This window comes from Pteropus alecto, unplaced genomic scaffold (assembly GCF_000325575.1).
Source record: "Pteropus alecto unplaced genomic scaffold, ASM32557v1 scaffold87, whole genome shotgun sequence".
NCBI lineage: Eukaryota > Metazoa > Chordata > Mammalia > Chiroptera > Pteropodidae > Pteropus > Pteropus alecto.
In genome coordinates, this window is record NW_006443225.1 from 14,247,188 (window position 1) to 14,252,731 (window position 5,544).

General features: G+C 40.4%; 1 pseudogene; it reads left to right on the forward strand.

Annotated features, from left to right (window-relative positions):
- The first annotated feature begins 4,749 nt into the window (after nucleotides 1–4,749).
- On the forward strand, nucleotides 4,750–4,868 carry LOC112472613 (annotated as a pseudogene).
- Nucleotides 4,869–5,544: the final 676 nt, after the last annotated feature.

The following is a 5,544-nucleotide window of genomic DNA, read 5'->3' on the forward strand; positions in this document are numbered from 1 at the left end:
AATAGTAGACTCTTTCTCTAGCCCTGGTTTTGAAGGAAAGGATTGGCATCATGTATGCCCAACATCACATCAGTAATTAAATGAGGTTTAATTGCATATAGTATGTTTTGGTGCAGGTGAGACGCAATTCAGTAGCAACAGTGAGAATGAATCAGTATTTGGATGATAAATTCTGGCTCGTGGACCATGTCTTCTTTATTTTCGCTGAATATATTAAAATAATGCCACTGCCATGTATAGTGGCTTAATGAAGAACTAATGGAATGTTCTGTAGTTCTCAGTGTGAGTTTGGGTCTTCCTGGTGTCCCACCCTTGTTCTGGACCAGATGATTACAGCCGTCCCTTCCCCCAACACCCAAGACTGTGAGATGTTAAGTAGGACCTTCTTTTAAGTTACCCGCCAACCAAGGAGATGGACAGTGGCCTTTGTTCTTCATATAAGAGGGCAGAATATTCCAGGCCTTCCCTGGTTCATCACCTTCTCTGTGTTGGTATTGTGGCTTCGACATCTCTGTCTCACTTGTTAAGGACTTTGCTGTGGCTTGAGGTTATCCTTTGTGGTCCAAGAAAGTCACCCCCACCTCCAAGTTCTGACTCCGTTTATATTTCTTGACTCTGTTTTCGTCCCAGCTTATCTGGGAGCTTGATTTTGGTACCAGATTGGTCCTTCCATAAGCCCTAACGTAAAAGTAGGCCCCGTCCTTTCTAAATTTGCTCCTAAATTCTCTGATTTTCTTTCCAGAATTTATTCATGCCTGCATAAATTTAGCTATAAAGAGCCCTTTTTGACTTCCATATGTCAGTGGTGCTCAGAATGTGTTATCAATAGAATAGTTTTTGCTGTAAGTCATAAAAATGTAGGTTCCAGCTGTGATGTCATCAAGGATGCAGGCCCTTTGCCTCTCTCCTCAGCCCGTCTCAGATTTGGTGCCAGCTTCAGGCTGGCGGCAGAGAGCTGTGGCCGTTCTGCTCTCCTGATTCTGATGCCGCATCTAGAAGAGACCATCCTTCCTTTGCGGTCTCTCTTTGGAGCCGGGAAAATATTTCCGGAAGTCCTGCAGACCTCCCCTCAGGTCTCATTGATCATGTGCCCATTCTCGAACCACTCGCTGGCAGGAGGAATGGACTGGCCATCTTTGACTTCGGCCAGTCACCTGGGTGGAATGAATGTTAGGGAATCAACCACAGTATTCACATGGAGTGAATTTCTTCCAGACATGTCATGGAGAGTGATGATGCTAGTATGCTCCTTGATTGAGTCTGTTGAAAACAAAGAAATATTTTATACAGTATAATATTATTATTTGTTCAGAATTGCAAATTAGGTTTACCACAATGGTCTGTCAATTTTACAGGTCCTACCACGTGCTAGAGCTCTCTGATATAATGCCAAGAAATATATACAAAGCTAAAATCTGAATGAATTGTATTACATATTTTGTCTTTATAGGAGAAAACTGCATCCTTAAAAATGCAGGATAATTGATGCCTTTTACTGCTGCCTAATCTTAGCAGAGGCCCCAGGGGCCGAAAAAAAATATTAGGAGTCAATCTGGCTTTGCAGAATTCGCTAAGAGATTATGATACTGATTTTGCCAGGATCGATAGAGCAGCCACCTCCATAACACCTGGAATAAGGAAGCTGATTTCTTTGATGAGGCTGTCACTGAGTGTGTGTTCCCTCCCTTTGCTGGGTGAGCGGAGATGGGTGCTTACCTCACATGAGAGACGCTGCAGTGATACCACTAAGAGAGCTTGGCGTATGCCCGTCAGTATTTGGAGGAGGTAAGGACTGATACCTGATGAACACCTGAGAAGGCCTAAGGGGCAGGGGCTGGCCAACCACGCTGAAGGCAGAGCGAGGGGACATCAATACACTAAGAGGGAGCCACGCCCCACCAAGAGCAGGGATGAAGTGTGTGTTTCCTATGGTCACCAAATCCCATAGGAGGTGCGCTTGAGTCCTCGTCAAAGTGATCTGAGTAGTCTTAAGTTATAGCAAACTTGTGAAGCAAACCTGGCAAGTAGAATGTGGTAGAAGCCGAAGGAAGAGAATGGCAGCAACAGCAAAACCTTCCGAGATGCCAGGTGACGACTGGGCTTCGCATAAAGCTCGTGAGCACCTTTGGTTGTGCGGAAGCACGCCGAGGCACAGCGGGCTGCATTTCCATGGTGACTAGTCGTAGGTCTGGCGGAAGAATTGGGAGGATTTCCACCCTTACTTGTTATTTATTGCTGCATAACAAATTACTATAAATTTAGAAAGTTAACACAATACCTATTTCTTCTCTCCCAGTTCTGTAGATCAGAGTCCATAAAGGCTTACCTGGGTCTCCAAGGCTAAAGGCAGGGTGTTAGCTGTGCCAGCCACTTGTCTGTAATATCCGGGGACGAGGGGGAGGGGGGAAGAGGGAAATCCACTTTCAGGCTCATTCAGTTTGTTGGAAGAATCCAGTTCCTCGTGGTCGAAGGACTGGGGTCCACGTTTCCTTGCTGGCCATCAGTTAGAGGCCGGTCTTTGCTCCTAGAAGCTGCCTGGATGCCTCGTCATGTGCTCCCCTTCATCTACAAAGCCGGCAATAGCGTGACGAGGTCTTCTCATGCTTCAAATCTCACTTTCCCTTTTGCCATCAGCCAGAGAAAGCTCATTGTTTTTAAGGACTTATGTGATTAGATTAAGCCCACCCAGATAATCTCCCTATCTTGAAGTCAGGGGTGTTGTATAACCTAACAGTCATACAAGTGATATCTTACTATATTCATAGGTTCTCTGGTCTAGAGCACAGCATCTTTGGGGAGATTTCTACTTAGAAATCCTGCCTACCACTGGCAGTTTGATTCATCAAAGTGTGGTAGCCGAGAAAGCAGTATAGCCTGCCAGCAAGACGCTAGTCACCATGCCATTCTTTGCAAGACCATCCGATGGGCAGACTCGGGCCCAAGGAGATTTTCTACTCAAATCCACAGATTCATACTCACGTACAAATTTGCTTTGGGGGAAAATAACCAAAAAGTTAGTTAATATGATAGTATAATTAAAATGCGAAATTACTGCTAAAAAATGCAAGACATAATCAAACAAATGTTTAGTGTTAAAAAAAAAATTGAGCTGACGTTAAGTTGGCAACTGTGTAATCTGATTTCAGAGTTTTCATTAGGATTCTCTGGCCTTGCACAATGTGAACAACTGTGCATAGCACAAAGCTACTGAAGGAAAATAACATTTGAAAAGCAAATGAAAAGTATGTGATGATTTTGTAACTCCTACATACATTTCCAGGCAGCAGGATATTGGTCTGACCTTAGACAAATTAGCTAATCTCTATAAGCCCTAGTTTCTTTATCTAAAATTTTGGAACAATAATATGTATTATTGTAAGTACAGTATTAAATGAGACAACATGTAATTAATACAGAGCAAGCAATATATATTTATTATAAATGCATTTTTATTGCTCAGTTTGCTCTAAAAAATTGTTAATACAAGTATTGTCATTCTAACCTCTAAATCATGGTAAAATCAAATCAATGCCCAAGATCTATTCCAAGACCCTAAAGAAACTGAAAGCAGAATCTTGGATTTTTTTTCTTGTTGAGGTGGCAGTCTAAAAACAAATGCAACCCCTTTGTAATTGTAAACACTTTATCTTAACTTGTTCAAAAGGCTGATTTACAATCTCTTATTGTGTTCAGATGTTGGCAAAGAACCCAATTATTCCTCTAATGGAATTGACCTATAAATGCTACTTAGTAAATAAGTATTAATCAAAGAATCTCACACAAACTATGAATGAAAAATGTACATATGAGTTCAACAGAGAAAGAAATGAGTATAATCAGACTGCCACTTGATTTTGAAATTGGAGAACAAAGAAAGTAAATGGCTAATTTAATGGCAAATGGGAATTTACTCATTGCGAAAATGTAATGGCTGGTTTGTTGTAGACTTAAGAAAAATATGTAAGATATTAATTGAATTTTAATTATATTGGCCTTTCCAGTGGCCTTTTTGGTTCATATAAAGCTTAAATTTATAATTCAATGGAACTGGAATTTGAAAAGGAGTGAAGTGTATTTTAATTTAATATCTGCTGTTTATAATAAATTAATCCTTTACTGATAATCAAGGAATATATGCTTATGGATACTAGTGTCATTCTTATATCATAAGCCACATTTACTGCCTCATTCAAATTACTTTAACAGTACGTATTACAAAAATTAAAGGCTGGAACGATCATTTAAAATTTCCAATCACTTTTGATAGCTTGATTACTACTTATTTAGAAACCAACATTATTTCTAACTTTCAGTTCTCACAATTTAATTTATTTGGATGAATTAGAACTGTTAGATATAACATGGAACTATCAAGGCCAACTTCAAACACAAAATCACACATGCACACATATACACACACCCCTTTGCTATGGTTCATACATGTTTAGTGACTAACTACTACTCAGTCATGAATTCAATGACAAACAAGATTGAGCTCCAGATTATGGTGATGGGCATTGAGCTATGTTTACCTGATGCAGTATTATACAAGATATAGTCACTGCCCTCAAAAAAAGCTCACAGGTCAGTCATAGAATAAAACAGGCAATCATAATACTCTGTTGTAAGTGTTGCGAATAGTAGCAGGTATCGTTTATACAGGAAGGCCAGCTTCTGTTCTCTCATCCCAGCCAGTAGAACACTTCCAGGTAGGTACTGCTGGCTGGATGGAGACAAAAGGTATGGGTGGTCTACAGCCATGCTACCCTGAACAAGCCCGAACTCGTCTGATCTCAGAAGCTAAGCAGGGTCGGGCCTGGTTAGTACTTGGATGGGAGACCATCTAGGAAGACCAAGTGCTGTAGGCGTGAAAAATTTAAAAATAGGGGATTGTAAGCTGACAAGGTCCTTGCATTCTGTGAGGTCAACCAAGGGTTGCCTCGCTTAAAAAAATTAAAAAATTAAAAATTAAAAAAAAAAAAAGGATGTGGATGACTTGGTACATAGGCACAGGTGTCCCTAGAAAATCTAGTCAATCCAAGAGGGCTGCTGACCACGGACGTCTAGTCACCACTATATTTGAATTACAGTGCATTTTTTCAGATATCTAGTTTGCTGTAGGAACTTCCGGTTTCACCCACATCCTACCACTTGAGTTTTTCTCAAGGAGCATCAGGGCTATACTTACATGAATAATTATATACATAAAACACAACTGGAAGAATTTATATTCACTCTAAATTGCTTTCTTGGTGTTGAAAGTTGGAGGAATATCATCTTACTCATCATGTATTTTTTGTACCTTTGAATTTTTAAATAAACATGTATTACTTCCATGATTAGAACACAATAAGGATAAATACATTTATTGTTTTCCCAAAGACCTCCAGAACTTTTCTAGCTACACCCTCTCTCTCTTTAGCTTCATAGCCAAATGTCTTTAAAGAATATTGTGTAACCCCTTTCAGATCTTCACCCCACGAGCCAGCGATGTCTGCTTTCCCTGCCTAGTGTCCCCTCACCCACGGTGAGGACAACAACGAA